Consider the following 26,646-nt stretch of genomic DNA (forward strand, 5'->3'; position numbering starts at 1 on the left):
TCTTATTAACAGTATTAATGGGAAGCACTGCAACAGCAACCAAACAAAGGAGTCTAACGGGTTTTTTCCAACGTGCCACAATAAAACCAAAATCTGATAACTGGCTGCGTCCAGCGTGAGTGGGTTTTCCTGTTACATTATTGCCAGGAATATCTACTTCTTCTTTTTGTTTCTGAGCAGTTAAAGTCAGTGATAATTATTAATGGCTATTTAATCAAAAACGCTTTATATGTGAACAAGTAGCAATAGGAAACATTCATTGTGCAGTAGGAATCGCTTAATGGAGCTCGGATATATTTGAGGTCAGAAAACAATGAGGGAGATCAAATGATGCATATGTTGAGTGGCTAAATAATGATTAAATGTTAATCATTAAGATTAAAATTAAAGGTTATGGAAGCCGACTGTGTCTGGGCAAAAAAGTTAAATAAGATGCAAAGACTTGATGACACATGCATTCGTATATATGCCCCTGCCTGAAAGAAAATAACTCCTCTGGAGGTGGCACTGGTCGGTATTTGACATTTAAAATGGGAAAATAAAAGACTGACTGTAAAATGGAAGGCTAGGAAGTCAGACAAAGCTACAAACCATCTTACAGATGGCCAGACACCACCTCCTCTGTACTCGCAAGATGGTGCCGCTCATATCCCAGGAAAATAGCATCAGTTTGGCCAATGCAAGGAAGTGCATAGTCCATATTTATATACAGTCTATACTGTAAGTCTTCATCAGAGGTCTCCTTCAGCTACTATGAACTTCATCTTCAAGGATGTCCTATTTTCAAGGATGTTTTCAGTCGTTTTAAGTAGTTAATATAATGCTGATGTTAGTTATTTGACGCTATAGAAACAGGATGTGACACACGGTAACTACCAGTTGCCATGCCAACCCGCACCGTAAAGCCATCCCGTGGGGTTGTAAAAAGAATCACAGAGTATAAACCGACACTTCCTTGTAACCGGTGGCGGCAGAGTAGAGCTCAGTATTAATTAAATGAAAACATGATTGAGTCTGGAGGAAGTGTGGTCGGGTCATCGATAGCGCTGCTCTACACGGCTCCACTCCGCGGCCGTACTGATCAGATTCTGGCTAATGGCGCTGCCCGTATCCCTGGGAAAATAGTGTCAGGTTGGTCAATGGAAGGAACGGGGGGACACAAATTTCTGTTTGTTAGGAACCCGGTTGTGCTTTTCGAGGCAGGTATCGTGTCAGACAGTCTGCGTATGAAGGAATGGCAGCGATCACAGAGTGCGTAGTACAGGAACAAGCAGTAGTAAAAAGGAATGAGAAAATATTCAAATCGAAACGGCTTTTTTTAAATGAGAGCAGGAGGAAATCTACAAAAGAACAGTTCAAAGAGACCGAGGCGTTTCTCAGCAGCAACACCTCCCTCGCTTTCATGAAAGAAACATAATTTTTTTGAGTGCCAATACAGACACACTCTGCGCATGAAAAGTCATGAAAATACTTTTTTAACAATGAAAGGATTATGTGAAGGAGCCCCAACTAGAAACAGGCGGCGTTTGACGAGAAAGTGATGAAGAAACTGTCCTCAGCTCACACAGTGCAAGACCCTGTCCCTGCAGACGCCGTGCAGGAAAACGAAGCAACTTCTCAGCTTTTGTTTAGCTGATTCACACTATACAACACAGGGCAGCCTGTCTAAGAGGGAAAAAAGTTTTCTTCAGAAGACAGTTTGCTCGCCCCCAAAACCGAATGGTTTATTTTCTCAAGTCATGTATTAGTTATGGGGATAAGCGCTTGCCCCTATTGAAGAAAGAATTATCATTACTATTGATGATTTGTTGTTGGCAGGATGCAACCAAATCATCGTAGACAGAAAAATAGATCACCAACCTACCAGTGTGATAAATCAGAGGAAAGAAAGAAAGAAAGAATCAGCACGGCGCCAATCCCAGTTTTTCTTTCCCACTGCATATTCTGATACAGAAACTAAGGGTATTGACTTGTTTACAAAGTATTGATCTCACACCAGTTTAATTTCTGCTTGATTTAGTACAATATCTGAAAACCTTTCGGTGTGAATTTGATTTATATCATCTTCCGTGAGCCAGGCAATATAATCTGTAACCATGAATCCTCACAACGATCGAGATTTTATCACACAGTTCACCAGCGCCACCCCCGAAAAACAGTTTACCCTTTTACAAGGAGTGGTATCTTTTTTTTTATTATTATTCAGCCACAGTACGATAAATACAGATCAGTCAGTAAATACATATATAATTACAGTGAACAAAGACAGAAACAAAGAATATATATATGCCCAACCATTCACATTTGTAGCTCTCAAACATTGTTTCACAAACCATTTTTTTATCAACAAAAAAAATGGTTTTAAATTCATACTTCATACTCATTCATACTCTATACCTTTTCTTTGCTTTTTGTACAACAAACTGACAATAACCTCTCTGTTATAGTCACTCTCTCCTATTGAAAAGAACTTTTGTATGGGGTCTGGGAGTGATTTTAATTTCGCCCTTAACATTATTTGTATTATTTAATTATAGAACAAATCATTGAAGTTCATAATGTGACAATTTAGAAGCAATGAATTTGTGTGAGCATAATAATCAGTTTTATAGGTTTTTACCCACAGTTATACGCAGTATGACATGTAAGGTAGTATAAGAACCATAAATTAAATGTAATGCCTTATAATTTAATACATTTATACACGGTCGCTACTGACTTTGGGTAAACTGACTACTGGGTAAACTATAGTGTAATAAACTATAGGTGTCATCATGTTAACATTGTTTTACCTCTAAGCTGTCTCCTAGAAATTGTTGTTACATTACTAAGTTTCAAAAGCACGAACATTTTGAGGAAACATGTAAATGTTTTATTGATCATTAACTTGCCACTTCATTAGTTCATTTATCCGTTTCTCCTGTTCTTTTTTCTCTATCTTCTGTTTTTACCCGGCTGGTCTTCTACAGATGGGTCCCTCCATGTGAGCTGGGTCGCTTTTTGTAAAGCGTCTTGAGACAATTTGTGTTGTTATTGGCGCTATATAAATAAAATTGAATTGAATTGAATTAGGTACACCGGAGAAAACAAATGCTTTCTAACATAACAGTCCTGCACTTAAATGTTAATTTCATGACTATAATATTCAATTTATATCGAAACGGCGTCAGAAAGTCGTTGATTCAGCTATATTATCATTTTGGACAATGTAGTTCGTGTTGCTCTAAAACTGTATTGAAATAAACCAAAAAGGGTTATTTATCCAAACCCAATGACTAAAGCGGAGTTGTCAAAATAATAGAAACGTCACAACTCAATACAGTAGAATAGTTGCACACAGCCTCTATAATAAACCAAGGTCTGTTATATTAGTGTCCGTTGTCCTTACATTTAATGTTAGTGTGCCTAATAAACTGGCATATGAGTCAAGTCCACTTCTCTGACCACTAGTACACACAGGAAAAGAATTTAAATCCCAGGTAGGGACGGAGATCATTGTATTGTCCAGAGAGAACTGTTGGTCAACATAACCACTGAACTACACTATCACCAACATAAATATGATTATTATGACTATTTTTAGCTAACAAATGTAATGTTTAGTGCTCCAATAGAATATAAAGAACTAGTAATCATTCAATGAGTCAGATAAGGTAGTACCTTGTTATTTCTCTGTATTAAAGATACAGGAAAACCAAAACGCAACATGTTTGTTGCCTCGACCTGAGACAGTCTGAGCTATGGGTCTGGCTGCAAACCTAAAAAGCTAAACGCTTTGTTCACCTACCATCCACCCCAACCTCCTCTTGTTTATAGGTCGGAAACAAAATGCTTCGTTCAAAGATAATAATAACAAATATAAAAATAGTTGTATTGCATAATTTCTGGGAGACAGGTTTGACATGTAAAAACTAAACTGCTCGCTGTGTTCATGTCACCCAAAACAAATGTAATATTGCTGAACTGTGGCCTGCAGTGGATTACCGCTTCATTATTCATGCTCGCAAATTGCCAAGTGGACTGTTCAGTTGAGTCAACCCAAACAGGTGAACAGGGCCAGGGCGTGAGTCATTGCACTCATTACGTTGGGCAACTTTACAAATGTATGATGACTATAATGCATCTGGTTGCGGCTTCGAACCTGCTGTTACATACACATGCAGATCTTATTTGCACATTTATGTTCAAGCGGAGGAAGGGGTTTAGGAAAGAGGAATTAAAATAGGAAGGAGCTCCATTTAAATGATTTATTCAAGCGTGGCACAGATGTTTTGGGCAGCAGCCTGTCTGAGGCGCGCAGGCCAGCAACAGAGCTGCGAACGAGCACATCCAATCAAATTATTTCAGAAATGTCCAATTAAATCCACTCGTATGTTCAATAGACAGCCGTCCCTTCCAAATAACTCTCTTTCAGCAATGAAACAAAAGCCTTTTTTTGTAAAAGCGGAACAATGAAAAAAACGGCTCCTTTTATAGATTATCACGCCAGCACAGGCCTTGTACAACCTATATTCCAGTGAAATGAAGTCAGACCGCAAAGATGGCGCGATATGGACGAGTAAGGATCGGGAAACAAGAAACATCCTCTCTGTCCGCACCGACACGGTGATAAATCTGCGCGAAAGTAGCCAGCTGGAAGAGAGACAGTAAGAAAGTCTCCATCTGGGGAAACAGCCAGCACTTCAGGGGAAGATTCGAAAAAGGGACTTTCATTTTTGCCATGTTTCCGCCCTCCTTTAGATAAAAATCAGACTCTGTGCTTTATTTGACGTTTTATTTTTACAGCGAATGAATTATCAGAAAGAGAAACGTTCTCTCAACTTAGACTTTACGCATCGCTCGTTAAGATTTTATTGCGAAAGGGAAGCAAATGAAGACTTCTGAGGAAGCCGTCATTTAGGTCGGACGGGAGGCGCAGCGGGAGACGTGACGGACAAATTAATTCAGCAGCTTGACAGGACGCCGTACTGCGATCCGACTGAGGGAAGTCTCAGCAGAGACCAGCGACAGAGACAAAGCAAAACGGCCACGGTGCGTCCGCCACTTGGCTGTTGTGTACAGCGGTGCAGTGTGATGTCAAGAGTTCAGCCGCTTTATGCCTGTTCGAAATGTGCAGCGTGCTTCTCAAAATATGTGAGCGTGATGAGCAGATGCCGTGTGTGAAGTATGCGGGACGTCTGGTCCGGCGAAGCAACACCTCACTTCAGGTTGAGATGACGGGGAACGATGTCACAAACAGGCAACAAGGGCAATAGCGTTTAACCACAGACTTACTGCATCCCGGAAGTCACGCGTGACGACACAAGGCTAAACAATAAGCAACACCAGGTCGATACTGGCAGATGGGATTTTATTTATGCGACACCGAAAAAAGCCAGGTCCATAAGTTCACAACAGAAACGTGCACCTGTACTTTGATTAAATTTTATGACGATGGGCTTACAATCACTGCTAAAGTGGCCAGATGTGGGCGGACACGGTTTCCACTCCTACGATTAGCCGCACATGGATTTATATGCTACTTTAATCACTCCAGCTCCTCCAGCACTCAAACAAACACGTTTGGCAGTGTTTGTTAAGTAGGAAGAAGATGGGGATTGCATCCGCGTTGCTTCGTTGGCGAATCGTGTAGGTAGGAGGCTGGCAGTTTGATGTGTCTGGGAGGAGGCTCAGCGGAGGGGTTGGCAGTGACAGAAACTTACACAAATCACTACAGCAGCTACATAGGGAGGAAAATGGAAGATCCAAAACTAGCGTTGGAAGACGCAGGCTTGACAGCTTGTCAAGAGGAGGGAAATTATAAACAAATACATAGCTTTCTCTGTTGAGCTCTGCTTTTCTTTTGTGTAAAATAAATATGAAAAAAACATTCGCCTTAATGTTATATGTGACGCTAAAGATTTTGCAGATTTTCAAAACCTTGAAGTAGATCTCAGCCTTCAATCAACCTGATTCGATAAACATGCTGTTCAGCACAAGTTTTCAAACTCCTTGTTAATCATGCATTGACCAACCTCGGACAAAACACAATTAAGTCTTTTTTTTCCTTTTTTTCCCAATTTGAATCATTTATTTTCAAGCAAAATTTAATTTAGCGAGCTCGGTAGCCAGTTCTGTTCTTTCCCTCGAAGAATTAACTATCAGAAACCTGTGGGTCTAATTAAACCAAGAAGTCATCTATATAATTAGGAAGTTCAACCTTCAAAACCTGCGAGCCTGCGATCAATAACCAATTTGTTTGGTCATCTGGGTGCAGCAGATACAAGACGCGCATGCGACAACGACATGGCGGAAGAAAACGTTAGCGGATTCACAAACCCAGAAACATCATAATTCATTTGGAGTAATGTTTCTGGCCACCAGACAGATCTGAGACCAATACCCAAGCACTTTTAACTCCGTTTCTGGATAAGCTGCGGTCAGGGGTCTGAATATTGACAATGATGGAGAACACAATGCAAAGAAATCACAGCCACAGACACTGTCAAGTGTAATTAATTTGCTTTTAAATAAAAAAAATAAAAAATGGATTGCTTTGAGTCTTCATACTGCTAAAGTGTACGCATTCACATCACACTCTGGAAGAACTACTCACAATTCATCGACGGGAAAGAAAATAATCAAATATCCAACACTTTTGCGGAGGGTCATTTGGGCAAAAATGAGTTTAATTTTGTAATATATTCTCTAACTTGGGAAATATATCGCCAGAAGCTACAATCATCAAGGGAAACAACGCAGTCATTTTTATGCTTGGCAGCACAACTGGCAGGCATCTACATCTGCTGTTGATAAGTGATTGTAGGCGTTTCATTAAGTCACTGTTGAAGTGCACATGTGAGAAATGCCTGCGGGGGCCTAGGATGGAGGAGGCTGGTTCGGAGGTGGTACGACGTGACTGACTTGCATGAGAAGATGATGACAGACAGCGCTCTGTGCTTTTGTTCACACAAATCACGAAATTGTGTTTAATGTCTCATGACCACAGTTAAAATCTATACGTTAAATAAATAACCCGGAATAGTGTGATGATAGAAATTAAGCATCTGTATCACAAAAAAAAGCCTTAGCAAACAATTTACAGTTTAGTTTATGTGACATAAAGTGCCTCATGTGGAAGTGATTTCCAGTCGGGAGCGCTTCAAAATTCATTAGGCAAGATAGTGGTAGTAGAGCAGATCAAAAAGGTTACATTTTACGAAATAAAGGTGTTAATAGGGCTGAAACATCCAACTCAGTAAAGCCCTTTATTAGGTCAACCTACCGGTTCAAAATGTATGACACAGTATTTTTACATTATTAACAAGCTAATGTAACATCTAGTTCAAGTATTTGACTTTACAGGTGTATGGGTGTATTGTATTGTTACCTGCCTTGCTTTTTGTCCCAAGTTTTTTTACCCCTCGATCCCATACAGATCTTTTAATAGTCCGTATCGGCCGAGCTAAGTCCTCATCCAATAATAAACAAAAAATAAAACTAATGTAGTGTTGAGAGGATACCCGAAGCTCTGTTACAGAAATGGGCTGGTCACCCAACGCCATAAACTCCATTACCCCCTCAGTAATACTTTTTGCTTAGCCTTCGCTTCCTTTAAATGCAGCGCTCAGTGTTTGTTGTTGTATTTTTCGGTGCAGCCTTTGCGTGGGCGTACTCCACGTATTCCGTTTGTGATTTTTTTTTTAACCTCCCCAATCAAGTTGGCAGTATTGACTGATGATCTCCTGCTTCCAACTCGCCAAATATCCACATTGCACAATTCACAAAACGATGTGCGTCTAACCAACAGGAGAAGCAGAAGAAGTTTTAACGCTAAAGAATGCGGTTTGTCATTCATGGGAGACTGAAAACAAATTTGAAATATGCCTGGATTGGTTTCCCGAAACCAATAAGAACATTTGGTAGCACTGTGAAGGTTGTATTTATAATGCCCTATGAATGCACTCATAATGTTGTATAAGGTGTCTATAAAGCATTATAATGGTCATTATTACCATCTATACATATTCACAAGTCATCATAACCAACTTCATGATGCATTATGACAACTGGTTATGAATTATTATAATTTTAATCTGAATGGTGCATTATAAATATGTCAATATCTGCCTAGTCACTTGTTCAATTTATGATGCACCATAACTACTTTGCTTTGCTAAATGTGCATAGTGATGCATAATGAGTTTTGACTTCTAATAAAGTGCTTTATATCTGTAGCTATAAGTATATGTAATAAAGTTATAATAATGTATACATCTCCCCACAGCACACACTTATAAACGGCTACGCTATATCATAAGTGCTATTTGTCAGCTCTAAGTAAAGTGACAAGAATATGACACTATTATTAACAGATATAAGTTACTATGAGTAATTAAATCTTTACCCCATATACACAATATTATAAATGACTATGTTAATATCATAGGTGTTATTTGTCAGCTTGAGGTAAAGTAGAGCAAATGAGGTGTTGTTATAAATAGATATAAGATTATTATAAACAAATATGAGGCACTATGAAATGAGAGCCTGGACAGTAGAAACAAAAGAAATGCGTTTAGTTCACTTTATTTTCATTTAAACCAACACACATAATCAGAATGATTATCAATGCTGTGAGCACATCACACAAACACATGAAACACGTGAAACAGGCCACAAACGTGGCACGCCGTGGTCCTATACTATCTCATGGTGGTTATCATTGGAACAAAACTCACAGTGCCACTGAAATCTATCTTGGGTCATTATGAAATTTGTAAAATCATATAACAGTAAATAGGCCAACAGCCCAACAGTAGCCACCAAGTGACCTAATTATTTAAATTTGTAAAACACCCAACTTCCCCCTAATCAAAATATATCTACTTAGCCTCATGTACATTGTATTTTCTTATATGAAGCATGTGTGACCCATGATTTCTAGCAAGCCAGTACTGCCACTCTATAACTTTCAGGTGTTGCCATGATGCGGCCAAACATCCACTTTAAAGGTCTGCCATGCAGCCTCCCAGCTATTACACACTGACAGACACACTACAAGACAATAATAAAGACAAAATATTAAGACAGACACACACACACACACACACACACAGACGGACAGATGGATAGAAAGACGGATAGAAAGATAGAGATGTGGCTCTTAAAAGGGCCTTTGGGTTGGTGAGGTGATTCAGGGTCAAAGGTCAGGAGATGGTTTGACAGAGGTCAGAGGTCAGGGGTCATGGACTAAGTAATGACATTTCTACAATAATAATAATATTAATAAAAACGATATTAAAATAATATCTGACGGCATTGCCAGCGTAGTGGTACCTTGCCGTACATAGGAAGAATAAATGCGGACATTTCTGGCGACCCTGTATAAAGAAACCGATATAATAAAAAACATTTTTTTTCGAATCTCAAATGCCGAAACCTGCAGCAAAATTGACGTTACATTAAAAACCGAAATAAGACCATTAACAATCTAGTCTAAATAATTAACCAAAGTGAAATACGATACACGATGTATTGGCATGAAAATTTGAGGAAAAAATCGTGTGTCTGTCAGTGTGTAATAGCTGGGAGACTGCATGGCAGACCTTTAAAGTGAATGTTTGGCCGCATCATGGCAACACCTGAAAGTTATAGAGTGGGAGTACTGGCTTGCTAGAAATCATGGGTCACACATGCTTCATATAAGAAAATACAATGTACATGAGGCTAAGTAGGTATATTTTGATTAGGGGGAAGTTGGGTGTTTTACAAATTTAAATAATTAGGTCGCTTGGTGGCTACTGTTGGGCTGTTGGCCTATTTACTGTTATATGATTTTACAAATTTCATAATGACCCAAGATAGATTTCAGTGGCATTGTGAGTTTTGTTCCAATGATAACCACCATGAGATGGTATAGGACCACGGCGTGCCACGTTTGTGGCCTGTTTCACGTGTTTCATCTGTTTGTGTGATGTGCTCACAGCATTGATAATCATTCTGATTATGTGTGTTGGTTTAAATGAAAATAAAGTGAACTAAATGCATTTCTTTTGTTTCTACTGTCCAGGCTCTCATTTCATTGTGCCTCATATTTGTTTATAATAATCTTATATCTATTTATAACAACACCTCATTTGCTCTACTTTACCTCAAGCTGACAAATAACACCTATGATATTAACATAGTCATTTATAATATTGTGCATATGGGGTAAAGATTTAATTACTCATAATAACTTATATCTGTTAATAATAGTGTCATATTCTTGTCACTTTACTTAGCGCTGACAAATAGCACTTATGATATTGCATAGCTGTTTATAACTGTGTGCTGTAGGGAGATGTATACATTATTATAACTTTATTACATATACTTATAGCTACAGATATAAAGCACTATAGTAATGTGCATCACTATGCACATTTAGCAAAGCAAAGTAGTTATGATGCATCATAAAATGAACAAGTGACTAGGCAGATATTGACATATTTATAATGCACTATTCAGATTAAAATTATAATCATTCATAACCAGTTGTCATAATGCATCATGAAGTTGGTTATGACGACTTGTGAATATGTATAGATGGTAATAATGACCATTATAATGCTTTATAGACACCTTATAAAATATTATGAGTGCATTCATAGGGCATTATAAATAAAACCTTCATAGAAAGTGTTACCGAACAGTTATTCATTCGTTCATTTATTGCAACTGCTTGTCCTGTGGTTGCGGGGTGGGGTGGGGTGGGGTGGGGGGGGGGGGTTGTCACTGGGAGAGAGGCGGGGTACACCTTGGACAGCTCACCAGTCAATTGCAGGGCTAACACAGAGAGACAGACAACTACATTCACACCTACAGTCAATTTAGAATCACCAGTTCACCTAACAATCATGTCTTTGGACGGTGGGAGGAAGCCTGAGTACCTGAAGAGGACCCGAGCAGACACAGGGAGAACATGCAAACTCCGCACAGAAAGGCACAGAGCTGACCGGTGGATTGGAATCAGAACATCCCTAGTTTTTAATTTAGAATATTAACAGGGTAACATCTAGGTGTACTGACTGATGATGCCATCGACTATAGAAAGGTTGTTTAGCTAAAAAAATATTATTGAACACCGATTCAAAAAATAACTCAATGATCTAAACTGCACATTTTACTGTCCAATAAGAACTCTCACATAGTTTCCATATTAACGTATCTTTAAGACCTCAAAACCCTTCGTTCTGTCATCAGTTGTGCTGAACGATTAGATAAGAACTCCTGTCTCTTTTTGTCAGTGTCACAGAAAACAGCAGCATCTAAACGTATAGGTTACTTGGCTGCTGGCATGGTAGCAATTGGCGTAACCCAGTTTTCAGCTGCTTCTGACATCTCCTCTCATGCTACATACAGTATACTGTACATTGGTTACGTAACTCCGGCGCAAATCTATACGTTTGGACAATTACAGACTTCTCGCTCAGAGAGGGAGGTCTCAAAGAATTCAGCCTCATTGTGAACGTTCAGACGTGACGCCCAGGTCTTGTTTTTGCGTGAACCAGAGCGTTGTGGCATGAATGAGTTTCCTGACCGCTGCCTCCGTTTGCGTTCAGGCTTTAATTCACCGTGACAGTCTGTCTTGGTGTAATGTGCCTCGCTGTGTTGCACATGTGCTTTCCAAACGCCACCTCTCGCCCCTTCGGACACAAACAAACACACAACACCTGACGATTGGCTGGGCTTGCAGCGGTCGACGCGTTTAATGAGCACGGGAAAATAGCGACACAGCCGCGCGAGTCGGTGCGTCACGGAGCGCGATCGTGGACAAGTTTGGCTAAGTAAAGCAGATGTGCATTTTTTTTTCTCCCTCCCCTAAAAAAGTGCTGACAGAGAACTCGTGGCAGGTTTGAAACGAGCACAGTGTGTGTTATGTCCCCGGCGTACATTGTGCTGCACATACCGCCGATCCTTGCCTGAATATTTATAGTCTATCGTGCGTTCATCTGTGTGCGTTTGCATGTGTGTGTGTGTACCGGGAAAGCCAGTGTGGATCTGAGAGCCCTGCAGGGGTGTGAGGCAAGAAGCAGCAAGAGGCCGAAAATCCCTGCTGCCTTTGGATTAGTGTCAGCAAACAGGAAGCCAGGCACCGCGCTCCAGTGTGCATGTGCACCCTCCTAAAGTCAGCGCCTGCAGGATTTTTATTTTATTTATTTCTGTCTAGATTTGAACCGTAACCATGCCTAATTTGGCGGAAACCCTGGATCCCATTGCCCGAAAATGCGTTATAATTTGTGATAATTAATGGAAAGCCTACAAGGATTGCTGTCCATCTATGTGTTGATGTCGGTGCCAATCTTAGGATATGTGGGGCCCCGGGCAAAGATGCGTGTGTGCTGTCACTCCAGTCCAAACTAGCAAAATCTGACATAGGGTAGAAAGAACGGGGGCCCGAGGGGCGTTGTAGGGTTTTGTCGTCCAACAACAGGGCCCCCAAAGAGGGTTGGTGGAATATATGCCAAAAAGTAGCCATCTGGGGGCATCCTTTCTCATTTTTTTCCACACTGGGCCCCAAAGAAATGCTTGGTTTTCCTGCCTCGACGATGTGCCCCTCGTTAATGTGAGTCATTTGATCAGATTGGCAATTGCTGTTAAATTACAGTGATTTGTGGAAATTGCAGTGCAGACCTTGGCATATGTGGAAGACTAACAAAACAGATTTGTTGAGGTTCCGATTGCGTTATCATTTGTCAACCCTACAGAGAAATTGTCCGGTATGTTTTTATTTTAAAACTAGGAAATTCCTGAGGGGCTTGTAAATATTTGTGTCCCACTTTTCTGCCCACCAAAGAGCAGTACGTACAGCTTTTGTGGGACATAAGTGCTCATCATATGACCTCTACTGCAAGCCACACGAACATCGCCGTGACGACAAACAATGTCTGAAATCCTCAGCAAAGGACAGTCAAAGTCATGACGTCTCTGTTTCACGGACAGCATCCTTTGAAAAACGTACTTAGCTCTTTTTGGTGGTTTGAAGGTTTAGGCAACGTCCATTGAATGTCCAGATGTTGAATTTGATTGGAATAACATTTGTTTTACATTTATAGATATCTGAACAATTATGTGCACAAGTATTTTTTTTTTTAAGAACAAGAACCAATGACGTTAAGAACAAATGTAATCTTCTACAGCCTGTAAAGCAACACAAGGGTGCTGCAAGGCTGATGTACAGGCAACAAGTAATGATAAACTGTTATGTCTCATTTCCCAACTATACTCAGCGGACAGAGTTCTTAGAAACAATGTCCTCTCCCATTTGCCCTATTGAGGTGTTTGTTCCAGTCTGCAGACGTTGCGTCCATGTGGAAAATCTTACAGCTTTGAAAGTCCCTGCAGGGGCCACATTCATAAAACTCTGTGTATGCACAAGGACAGAGTAAAGCATACAAACTCAACAACTAAGGCTACTTTTTTTTTATTTTTTAGAAATGGACAAAGACAATACATCACAAAATGCATCATTCCTGCAAGTACTTGTCCAGCTGCATTGATTTTCATCCACGCTTGCCCCAGTTGTTCCGTCTATTCTTTACGAATGTGACATCACATTACAGCTAGGTAGGAAGCTCCAACCGGTCAGCTGGGAACAGCTGTGCACAACAGGAATCCGGAACAGAAACAGCTGTAAGGGGCAGAACAAAAGTCTAAAACCTTGTGGTTGTACGCCAGCTCCAAGTAGTCAAATTGAACTTTGCATCTGTTCGGACTCATATGATATTAAGAAGGCTTTGAAAGGAAGTTTTTATGATGTCTTGCTGACGTTGAAACTTTTGGATATAAAATATCGCCACGTCATCGATGGTATGTCCTATAAGACATATGTATGAAACAACAATTAAAACAAGTTATTATTTGTTGAGTTATGGCCAAAAGTGATTATTTTTTGTGAAATCATAAGAAATACCCTTGTGGTGTTCTAGAGATATGGTGTTAAAAAGGATGAGCGAGGTGTATGTTTGATATTGGACAATCAAAAAAACATCCTGACGTGGTAGTTGCTGGTGCAGAGGAATAAAAACATGTTGACAGTGATTAGGAGGCCAGTATAAATCTAACCCGTGTCAGCATGAAGGCAATTACCTAGAAGATGTCTTTTGACGTACTGACAATTAAAGAGTGTTTGTCCTGGGAAATGAGCTTCAAAAATCAGGTGAAGTAACTGTTGAGTCATTTGGATTTATTAATTCCATCAACCACCTGCAGTTTTGTTAATATCATTTCAGGCTTCGGGGCAGTAAAAATCCTCCCACATATTGTCGTACCTGCAGGTTCTCTTTCCTCTTTGCCGTCTCAACTGGGCGCTTTCTGCAAACACCGTAATGATTTTAAATCCTGTCCAATGGAAAAAAACAGCTGCTGTGCTGTTGAATTGTGAATAAGGATGGATTCTGGGTAGGCAGGTGGTTTTGCAGATCTGAACAAGCTTAATGTGGTGGTTTTGGCTAAGCCACGAGCTGGCAGTGAACACAGTCCTGCCTCCTGTTGGGCTGCGGTAGTGAAGACATATATAGAAAGACATAATGGATCTTCTTCTGTTTTAGCTTTTCAAAACAGATAAATTAATCCAATAGGCTCCGGATCCCGAGCCTGCAGAGGACGAGCGGCTACAGAAAATGAATGAATGAATAAATTATCCAACTTAGTGTGAGGTGTGGGGATCAACTGTGTGAGGGTTTCCGAGAAGCGGCTTGTGGATATTCACTCACTGGACGATTATTGATGACGATAAAATGAGAAACCATAATACTCACTGAATTAGTTTATGGCATCAATCAGATGAAACCTGCAAGCAGGCACATAAAGGCGGAGACGTAATAATTCAAAACTGTGCTGCAGAGGCTTGAACAGAAAATGTTCTTTTCTCTCAGAGGCTAGAGGAACTTGGGGATAGGCAGTAACTTTATGCGGGTTGAAAAAAAAATACGCTATTAATCACAGAAATTAAGATTTATTCACTACAGACCTTATTAGGAAGCGTGTTTGATAATCGATGCAGATTGTGTTGTATTTGATTTAACTGTGCTGATTGTAATTGGAAATGCAGCTACATTATGTGCTAGTTTACACCAACTTACAGCGTGAGGTTGGAAAATGAAATCTAAGCCATTTTATGGTAGGTTTTATAGGTCTATATGCGCATAAACAAACTGCTAACAACTTATAAATACACCGGGAAGGAATGATGCCCTGCGAGCCATTAGTATCTGCTCTGGAGAGTCTTCACTGAGTTCTGGTCTGAAACACAACAGATCAGGACACAACAACAACTTGCAGAAAGGGACCACATGGTAAGATCAAACAAAACTCACTGTAATAATCCAAATACTGACACAGGCCGATTTTTGAAGTTGGTAAACATCCAAGATGTTCTCTGTAGAGATCGTGCTGCTGTGGTAGTGTCCATTTTTATTAGGTCTTGGCTTAGTTACTAAATTTTTCCAAAAACATTAAAGAAAGGCAACTGCAACTTTTCTTAACGTTGTAGGATTATATCATGACCTGGATGACTGAGAATCTTCACAGACGTACTCCCACACTTTTGATTCTGGCTCGTTCAGACAGTCTTATTTTCAGCGTGCTTGGCAGCCGGAGCCAGCAAAAACTTTGATAATACGCGATTACGTCAAATAAAAAGTGCTTGAATATTCTCTGTTTTTATTTAAGTGTTATGTTCACATTTGGGACAAAACGTCAGGACTCATTTAAGATAATTAACCTCTTTACAAGGAGCTGGACACTCATGCTGATATGCATTATGTAAATAATAATTAGTTGCAGCTGTATTTATATGTGTAGTGTCTCTGAAAGAAAAAACTCCAATAAGAAATGACTCGTTTGATACTGATATACGTCATTGTATAAATCCCAACATAACCACCTAATAAAAACTATTCCTAAAAGCTCATTTCCATTAAGTTAAGTTTCTCACACAACAAATGACTCATCTAATATTATGCCCTCGTATTAGAATCAAATTCAGCTTCATTTGTTGCTATGATAGCTGCTCATAAAAATCACACGAGATCTTTTTTTTTTTAATGTCTTCACACGCCACGGCGTAATAACCGTTATAAACCCCACCAGAGATTATGGGTCACCTGCCTTTGTGTCGTATTGTGTGTGTATTTCGCTGTAGTACGCGGTGGCAGTATGACCCCTTTTCCCTCCAGCTGCTTTTATTTCAGCACCACTGCTCGGCTTCATTTCTTCCCTCAGATTGACACACTGACATTTTAGTGGCAGGATTAAATAAATATGGGAGTCAGAAACACTGAGTAATATTAAAGATATCCAGCAATCTCCCCTGAATTCACCTCAGCGCTGCACTTCAGTAAAGTAAATGTGCCTAACGCTCCGTATACTGAGCGTATACCGACTCCAATATTGAACGCTGTATTTGCCCTGTGGTTGCAGTGTATTCAGGGGTAAATACAGGTGTGTGTACCAAAGAAGATCACCAAACTAACGAAACCTGAAATGCAAACAACAACAGGGTTGGCTCTGAAGTCCTAATAAGAGAATTAGATAAAAACACTCAGTATGTTTGTTGTAATTGCTTTGTGCCCGCTGCAGCTATGATTGCATACAGAATGTGTTCAGCTCCTGGGAGACTGTGTGGAAATCCTCAAATTATTGAGGTGGAGAATTACACAACAGCTGCTCTGTTAAAAAGAGGACGCTTGTCTCTAATAGTGTGCATCTTAATAAACACAAATAGCTGTGACACAGAACAGTTATTCTGTAAAACGCTCCGCCCTACCGGGGGCTGCAACAAGTAACGTAAACATTTCGCGAGGAAGGCATTTTAATTTGACTTAAATCAACTTTTCAAAGACAGATGCAGATGCTGAGCGCCAGTTACAAGGAACGTATTTTGTCTTATACAAGTCTTCGTAGCAGCAATTGCAATTGTCACTCAAGTACTTTAAGCTGACTCCTTCCTGTACTTTTATGTAAGTCTCTGGTAAAAGTTTTCACGATTAAAGCCTAAATAATGACACTGCCATAGGTAATTAACTATGTAACTAACCAACAAAATACAGTGTTTAAATTTTCCATAGGACAGTGCCATTATGTTTTAAAAAGCTACGGGTATAGCTTTAATCGAGACACTAGGACGTAAGGGAAAGAGCAACGATTGAGTTAAGTTTGCTGTCATGGTAACACTTAAGAAAAAAAAAAGCCACTTGGTTAAGACGTTGGGAATGACAGTGGTCACGCTTGGACAGAAACCAAAATTGAGAGCCAGTTAGTAACAAAGTGAGGTTAAAGCAGTGTTAAATGTTCTACTGACCTGTCCGTCCACCCCAGCCTCCTCCTCACCTTTCCTTACAACAACATCACCTTACTCCCTCCTTCCTTCCTCCTGTCATAATTACAGAGGCTACAGCTACAGTGGTTAGCTTTGTCAGTGCTAAGGAACTTCCTGGGGGACAGTCTACTTGTCTATTAACGTAATATCAATTTCTAATCTGTCATCTGTTCTCCCAGTTATTCACATGTAACGTTTAATGTTTTGCATGGATTCATTTCCCTCTGAGAATCTGTATAAAATTTATGGAGTTAGCTTATAAGCTCCTAGCTGCTGACTGTTAGCAGTTAGCAGTCACTTGGCTTATTGACCTAGATGGCGAGGAGATCGGCCACAACATTAGGAACAATGGTAACAATTCAGCGTTCTGCTGGGGAACCTTTGGACTTGGCATTCGTGTGGATGTAACTATGATGTGTAGCACCAGACACCCCCAACCCATAGAAATGACACTTCTTGATGACAGCAGCTATCCCCAGCAGGATGCAGCCTGGCACAGACACACACGAAAAAACGGTTTAGGAACAACTCAAATTTATTAGATACAAGACAACATCTTGCTGCCAGACACCACAGGACACACTCAAAAGACCCATGTCCATTCTCTGATGAGTCATAGGGGAGATCTTGACAAAATTAGGGCAGGTGGTCCTAATGTTATACTTGATCAGTCTATACTTATACTGTGTATACTTATGTCAAGGTAAAATTAAAACAGTAGATTTTTTAATAAATCTAAACAAGTGGGCTGTGAATGAATAAATCAAACAAGAGTGAAATAAGATGGTTTTAAACTATGTAAGGTGTCTCTAAAAGGGTAAATACTGAATGATTCGTGTAACTAACCTGCATGTAAGTAGTATTCTACTGTTTATGTGTCTAACAATCATCGGTCCAATCTCCTCCCTAAGTGCTTCAGACGGAGCTGCGGCTTAATGACCCTGATGATTATCTGCGGTGGGATGCGTGTTGCCCAACCTCTGGGTGGGGGAGGAGGAAAAAAATGCACAATATCAGTTTGGCGTTTGGGCAAATTGCTCCATCTTGAGGGTGCCTTTTTTTCTCAAGAATGATGACAGACTTCCATCCATTTCCTGTTTCTCTCTTTGTTGCAGCGCTGCCAGTTTACAGGGAGAGGGAGTATCCCACCTCCAAGTCTCTGGAAATTGCAGAAAACAAGCAAAACATTGCGGCCGGCCATCTTGAGCACGAGCGGACACTGAAAAAAGCAACAACTGGATGGGACTCGGCAGTGGCACGAGCGGGGAGGAAAAGCTGCAGCACGGTGTCAGTAAACAAACCCCTGAGGGTTTAGCTGGCTAATGAGTGAGTCGTGGCCCAAAATGATTGCCTTAATTATCACACATAAACAGATGTATGAAGCGACGATACAGATACAGAGACTTATAGAAGATAAGAGACGTTTTATTTAAGTGTGAAAAAAAAAAGTGTCTTGTAAGGAACAGATGTGAATATTTTAATATGATAGAGATAATGTTTGGTTGTAACGTCGACATAATGTTTTAGTTGGGTCGGCTTCGTAGGTGTCATTGGTTACTAAATGGTGAGTTTGCTCTCTGCTTATGTGCAGCCAGCAGTACGACTTAATCTATTTTTATCTTGTTTCATATTGTCAACCAAACAAGGCTGGCCCGAGTTGCTCACTCAAACGCTGGCAACAAAAACCTTGATTCACATTGTGTCATAACACATGAAAATCCTCATTCAGAAAGTGTATAGTGGGCTGGGAGAGGAACACGAGACAAATATTGACTGGCTCAATGCAACACGCTGAAATACATCGGAAGAATATCTCCTCGCATTAACATCCACTTACACTAAAGCAAAGATGTCAGGCACATAAACACCCATCTTAAATATCTGCCACACTCACTTTCTATCACAGAGAAACCGCGGATGAAACTCGCCGGGCTTCACCACCCGAGATTCATCAACGTAAAGATGAAATACCTTAGGTTTTTTTTCCTCAGATGCAAATTTAGAGCTGACCAGCTGCTTTGTTGATATGTTTTCACTTTGAATTTAACTGTATGCAAAAGTAACATGGACGTGTGTTCTATATTTTTTTAAACCTAGCCTTGATAATTACATAACCAAAGGTGAAACCCTGAATTTATTGTATGTTGTGGACTTCTGGAAAATGTTGTGATATAGATGCACACTGAATAGGAAAAAAAATGTAAATATCAGACGTTTATACTTGTGTGTCCTAAGACGTGTTGCAGATAGAGTATTTTGAGACTTTTCACTTTCTTTGACTGTTATGACCATCAACCATAATAATCTGTGTTTGGTTTGTCTTCGCTGATACAATCATGTTCTTCATATTGTTGCGATTGCTGCTTCAACATTGTTCACGGTCATGTTTTCGGTATTTTCTTCTTTCGCCCCTTCCCTTGACATCCACTCATTGGAAATCTACCCACTCGTTTATTTGGCAAACTGAAACACGAGGTTGCTGATGTCTTTTGTGTGGCTTTGTCAGAGCAGCATTGGATTTCGTTACCTCTCTAAGACCTGCAATGTTGCCTGTCGATGAAATCATTAGAAATGTCCAGACAAAGCCAGTAGTAGTACGTGATATCACATATTTTTATGAAGACAGTGTTTTATTTTCCTATATTCACATTTATCCAAAAAGCGTTTAAAAAAAAAAAAAGGCAACTGGACTTGTAGTTAGACAAGATGTTTCGCCACTAAAGAAAATCCAAAGTTCACATCCTTGATCTTTTACCTCATTAATAGTATCCCTCAGAAGAAAAAAAAAAACGTTTACTGAATGTTTCCTTAGTGTCAAAGAACTTGTAACCACAAAATAGCCAGAATAGTTTTAAAATAGGTGTCAATAGTTTACTTGGGAAACCCTTATGGTGTAGATGTTTTATTGGGAAGGAGCAGATACAAATCAAGTTTGTCATTTCAACACAACTGCAGTTTACCAAGAGTACTCTACCAGAGTTTAAGGGTGCTTTCACACCTCGTTGTCCCTAAGCCGGGAGTGTTTCCCCACCCCAGGTCTCTTCGTTTGCGCTGGTGCGAACGCGGCAATCGCGCTCTTTCCTGGAACAAATCAACCGAGCCGAGACCGGTTGGAGAGGGTGGTCTCAGCCTGCTTGCATGGAGCGATTCGTTCGCAGGGAGAACACGCGTTACCCACAGCCCGACACAAGTACTATTTATAAGCTTGTAATTACATAACCGAGCGGTTTACTTGATGCGTCTTTGGAACAGAAGCTGTCGGGTGAAAAGGTCGTTCAAAGCCTCCAGAGCTCGCCTTCTCATCCCAAGGTGTCTGGCAGCAGCAGTGTGTCTTCTCAGCGTATAGATGCTCGATCAAGCTGAACGCGTTCACGTAAAGGCGCATGAACCACATAAGAACAACAAATGCCAGTTCAAACACTAACTGCTGATGCTCTGTTTTGACATAATTTTTGCTGAAAAATTTACTGAAATAACCCAATCCTAACCCAATGTTTCATGTAAAATTATGAATAATCACAAAACTGTTTGCAGGGCATTAGAACATTAAAACCAACAATATCCATTTTACTCTCTGAGCTGGAACAAAATATAAGTGAGTAAGCACCCTTAATAAAAGACATGGGAACAAAATATGACAGTATTTTAAGATGATCAATTCACTAACAGAACTTCTGTGACATAGTCATAGTCATACTTAATGTGTACGGATCAAACAAAATAGATACAACGCCATTAAATGGCTTTAGAGGAGCTCGTAGGCAGATTTGCCACCTTTGAACAAAGCCGGGACTAGCTGTGCCCATATTTTAACAGTACAAACTTTGGAGTGTTAGAGACTCCAGAATAGGCTGAAATAATTTTATTTTACTGATCTTGTCAGATTACATGCCTCAAGCACAAGCTGTTCCAGACCCACAAGAGCCTGATCAGCAACGGCCTCATAGCTCCGGCCCAGGGACCGTCGGAAGGGCCCCTCCCGAGGATTTTAAGCCGAACATTAGTTGGCAGGACGTTCAGAGATCACACCAACAAGCAATGGTAGCCAGAAGCCGCCGTATACTGATATATTAGGACAAGGGACAAATGAATCAGCCACAGCTTGGTATTACCACAAAAGACACAAAGCCAAAGAGTAATGTGCCCACAGGTTCGTAAGAAAGAAAATGATCAGGATCAGCCTGGGAATCGATCCTCGAGGCGACCGCATCCAATCAAGCAGAACAAACAAACAGCAACGGAGGCTGAAGGGAATCCAGCCCATTTCCTCAATCTGTGAATTAAAAATAATTTAATTGCTTTGAGCCCGCAATTATGTCAAGCTGCACTGAAACAGTGTCCTAAATCAAATCTGCTTTAATCAGGAGATCAGTAGTAGCCCAGAGTAGGGCGGTGGACTGCCACGCATGGAGACTTAAGGATTTTGAAGCACATCGGCTCGAAAAAAGAAAAACGATTTGTTCTCACGCGTTAGCCGAACCCATGGACTAAACAGAAGGATCACAATCCAGACTTTCCCACGTGATATTTATCTCTTTTTATGAGTAGAACATCTTAAAACTACAACAGCATTATCTTTGACTTACTACGTCTAGATATTCCTGTGGATGTTAAAAAAATACCAGCGGTAATAACTTTAATGATAACACTTTAGTGATAAAAGCTGCTAGGGAGGTTAACAGTTAGTCTGTGCGGGGATATTAGATAACACTCAGAACAAGGTGAGAGGAGGACATTTTAATTATGATCCCCTCTGAGCTGGAAAACTCACTGGAGCTCCGTTTATAATGTTTCTGAACACCACAGAGTCGCTGTCACAGCTGCTGACCAGAAGAGGAAAATGATGAGACTCAGACAACAAAGCTTAGCTCATTTGTATTTATGACTTAAAAAAAAAAAAAAAAACATCCCTTCCAATTTAAAAGAACTGAACTCAGTTTTACATTAAGGAAGACAATTTAGGTGCCCACTTTGCAGGAGAGTGCTTTTTTGTTGAAGCTCACATATTACTGAGGACTAAACACCTCTGAGACTCCTCCAGGCATCTACGTCTCCACAGAGCAACTCAGCAAGATTAACTTAAGATGAACGCCTCCTTTAATCAATAACAAAGGATTTCTTCTTAAACAAAACCCCAAGCGCAGACACGTTTAGCGCCATGCAAAACAATGGCCGAATTAGTGATGTGCCAGATGTGAAACGGCTTTTAAGTGCCAGCTTTTATCGACACAAAACAAGCAAAATTATATCTTCAAGTTCATGTTATTGTTATAAATGCAGCCTAGTTGTTTTTTTTCTTTCCATGTATAAAGAAGTTCAGCTTTAAGATGTTCTTCTGTCCTATGTTCTTTATTTTTAAACCCAAAATAAGGTTAGAATATTGGAAAAGTTCCTCTACAAATGTTTTGGATGGCAATTAAATGTTAAAATGTCCACTTATAGAAACAGTAGTGCACTGAAACAATGCCATAAACATGGCATAAATTACAATTAGGATTAGAAAAGGTAGTAAACACTTGTTTTATAGCGATTTCTTATCATTTCTTATGTTGCAGAGTAGAGCCTAACGGCCCTTGTCAATCCCTATCCAATTTTCTATGAAGACAGGAGCCTCTGATCCACCTGCTCATAATAAAAGAGGCCAAACTGTTGAGAAATAGGCCGTTCTGTCCATAATATCTAAATTAATTCATGTAAATTCACTAAATTCATTCATGAATTAAATTAGGGTTACATTTAAATCTCATTTTTTTACATGTTTTTGTCTCCGAGAGCTGAGAAACTTTAAAAATATGGAAAATAAATAAATAAAAAAAGATACCCGGACTGAGCTTGGTATCCTCACTTTGCACCCAGGAAGTTCAGTTACTGTACACAAAATAAAAAGTAAATGTATTAGTCTGAGGATGAAAGCTTGAGTGTTTACTGTAACATCCACAGCGTTAGATAACACCAGAAACCCGTTTTATGTCTTAATCTCCTTACAAACAAGGTGGCATGTGGGGAGCGCTGCAAAACTGTTGAACAGTGGCGCAGTCTGCATTTGTCGCGAGGTGCTCGTGCTGGATGTTACGTGACTGACTGGATTTCAGGTTGTTTTTCCACCATCTGCCTACTGCAGAACAGTATTAGCGCGCTTCGCTGCAAATACGACGATTGCAGTGTTTGCTTATTCCACCTCTGTCTTCAGAAAACCGTCTCATATGGGAGACGCAGTAAAAAATGCTCTGCAGAATTTATGCGTGTTTGTTTAAAGGCCTTAGATAGATAGATACTGCTAATATCAGCACATCGCTCTGATTACTGGACCACATACTACTTAAAGCTGTCATTTAGGAAATAATCAGACACACAGATTATGGTATCGGGTAATGATAATAGCTGTCATTAGCGTGCGTATTACCCGCAGTTTATCTTACAACACCTTATATTTTCTGGATTGTAGCGTATTAGAGCTAATGTATGATCCTGTTCAGACCTGGTGGTAACGTACATCCAGATATGATCCGAGTTGTGCGCTTTGCATTCAAATAAACATCATTTGTGTCTCGCAAACTCCACAAGCTCCACAGTATTTGTTGTGTGTGCCCTGACACAATACAAATTTTGGAACGTGATGAGCTGCTAAGTCTCTTTCGCCCACGGAAAGCACACAACTTATTAATTACTCATCTATGCACACAGTGACATTAGTTAAAAACCCACACAAAGCTCGAACCCAGAGCACACCAGTTGCGTAGACGATCAATCAATGTGGCCGAGACACACTGAGTGTTCAACAGTGTTACAGAAATGTGGTCACAAGTGGCTCAGACCACCTCCAAATGTGGTCTGAGTGATTGAATCTCAAATGCGCCACGAATGCGTCTTGGGTGCGTTCACACCTGTACCAATACAGGTGTGAACACCAGGTCTGAACAGGACCTTGAGTCGTGAAGTGTGAAATGTTAATTCCCCACTTATGTAATGATGATCACATGAGTTGACATCAGGTAGGGAAAAATTTAAATACAAAGGCAGTTACAAATAAACGTCTAAATATATGTGCGTCCTCATACCTGAAAAGTCAGCTTCCATAGCAAAATAAAAAACAAAAAACGTTCCGCCTGTTCCAGACCTGCTTTTAATGTCCTCTCTCTTGGTTTCTCAAACTAACACGTGAATACAGGACAAATCCCACCGACCCTCATTCATCAAACTAACTGAACCTTCATAGTGTATATGTGCTTTACATTCAGTAAAGAGTTAAAACGCTCGAAAGTAATAACTGGCCAAATGTTATTTGCTTCAAACCTATCCGATGTTAGGATGCAATCTTCCTGGGCCGGACACCAATGATCAAAAATAGTAACCGAATGGCCGAACAGAAATTTGGGGGATCTTATTTCATCTAACATAAAACTAAAGGCTCGGTGAACTGCCGCGCAATTAAAAACACACGAAACCACAAGCACAGAAAACACATTGACAAACCCGACGACATCAACGGAATAAAAATGTGCCGCAAATACACACAAAACGCACCCAGAACCCCGCACGTTTCCATTATCCGGTCGCGTTTTCCATAATTGCAGCACATTCTGTAATGTTGCATATGTGCCCAGAAAGTGGTGAGGAGGTCCGCTTCATTTAATTGTGTTTCTGTTAATTACAGTGCGCCAAGCTCTCAGGGATGCCGTAATTCTCACATCAAACGTATGATTTAACAGCCTGCTGACGGTCATAAAGACGACGAGAGCACAGAGCATAAACAGATGATTAGTGAGGGTATTTTAGCCTGTATAGACCAATTACTACGATGACACTTAGTGACGGGGAGCAGACATTTTGTCTTGAGCAGACTGCGTGTGGGGCTCGGCACGTTTCCCCCCTCGACAAGCCTCCAAACTTGTACAAATTTTGACTCACACGCAGCGGGTAATTGGCCACTTTGATACACAAGATTTCTCATTCATCAATTTGCATTTCGATTAAAAAAAAAAAAAAAAAATGGCAGGAGGAGGGCAACAGTGTGTAAATCGAAGAAAGAAGTACACACAGACATATGAGAATATTTTCAGACGTGTATTTAAAAGGACGAAGATGATTATCAGGGGTCTATGCAAGCTGGTGCAGTTCGGTCAGCCGAGACCATTTACATTGTGGTCATAGTCCAGCATATCTACATTAGTCATTAAGATTCTCACAATCATCTCACAGGCAGAGACGTGAACTGCTGTATTGCTGCAGTGTGAGGAGTCTTCAATGATAGCAGTTCTATGTATGTTTTTTTTGTTTTGTTTTGTTTTGTTTTGGACGATGACAGTAGCGGTGGGAGCGTTTGTTTCAATGTTACTGCTTCACGTACAGTATGTGTACCCTCAATATTCAGACATCGCAACCGCCTTGTCGCTCGTAACGGAAAAAGGAGGGAAATCATTGTCGATGAGCAAAGGAAAACTGTCGGTAACTATTAACGAACATGTAAAATATTTCTACAGTTCAGGTGTCGAGAAATATCCATGTGAGTTTTGGCCAGCCTTGCTTTTACTCTGCATGACGCTTTGTTTTGAGAAATATGCATCCTAAACCCAAGGTATGTTTGTATTCTTTTTCCCGAGGGTGCTCCTCTCCTTCTCCTTCACTCTCTCTCTCTGTATCTTTGGAGTTTGTCACTTCTGACCTTCCCCTGTTTTGTTTTCTTTTTTCAGTTTTCTTTTATTTGACTTTACTTTTGGTAAACCTTCCAACTTCTGGATTTTCTACATTCATAACATTTTGTAGACAGCAATATGAGATGTGATTGAAAATGGAATATGTGCAATGTTGACTAAAGAAAAATATAATATATTAAATAAAAATTCAGAAAACAGAAGGGTACCGAGACGTGTTTTCTTTTACGGCTTCGCAGGAACACAGTGGCCTCACTTAAAATCCCCACTGAATGCTTAATGTAATTTCTTTTTTCTTTTCAGTACACCTGACTAAAGCCTGGTTTATGCTCACACAACAGGTCTACATGAAGCCTACACCGCAGGGGACTAAACCAGAGGAAGCATTTACACCCCTCAGCTGGTGTGTGTAATTATGCTGCTAAAATGCTAGTAGACGACTAGTCAGCTGTGTTGAGTTTGCTTCAGACGGTGAATAGTGGAAATGAGTTCTACGTACAAAATAGAGAAAACATCAGAGTTGGTGGTTTGTAGGAGACTAAACGTACAAATCCTCTGAGCTTGTCCGGTCTCAGGGGGATATTAACAAGGAAATGTGACATCAGAAAATGGTGTAGGGTCCAGAGCTACAACGCCACCTACGGTCTACCT

At 40.2% G+C, this 26,646-nt stretch overlaps 2 protein-coding genes across 3 annotated transcripts in view; one reads left to right on the forward strand and one right to left on the reverse strand.

Moving 5' to 3' along the window:
- Window positions 1-26,203, forward strand: part of kcna4 (potassium voltage-gated channel, shaker-related subfamily, member 4) — a 53,475-nt gene extending 27,272 nt beyond the window's left edge. Inside the window, exon 3 of the mRNA XM_047580688.1 lies at window positions 18,460-26,203. The gene's annotated coding sequence lies outside the window, so the exon portion shown is untranslated. The remainder of the gene's footprint in view (window positions 1-18,459) is intronic.
- The window catches only part of LOC125005371 (gonadotropin subunit beta-1-like), a 101,477-nt gene that overhangs the window by 38,448 nt on the left and 36,383 nt on the right, over window positions 1-26,646 (reverse strand). The window lies entirely within an intron of this gene.

The sequence above is a fragment of the Mugil cephalus genome, chromosome 3 (assembly GCF_022458985.1).
Source record: "Mugil cephalus isolate CIBA_MC_2020 chromosome 3, CIBA_Mcephalus_1.1, whole genome shotgun sequence".
NCBI classification, from domain to species: Eukaryota; Metazoa; Chordata; class Actinopteri; order Mugiliformes; family Mugilidae; genus Mugil; species Mugil cephalus.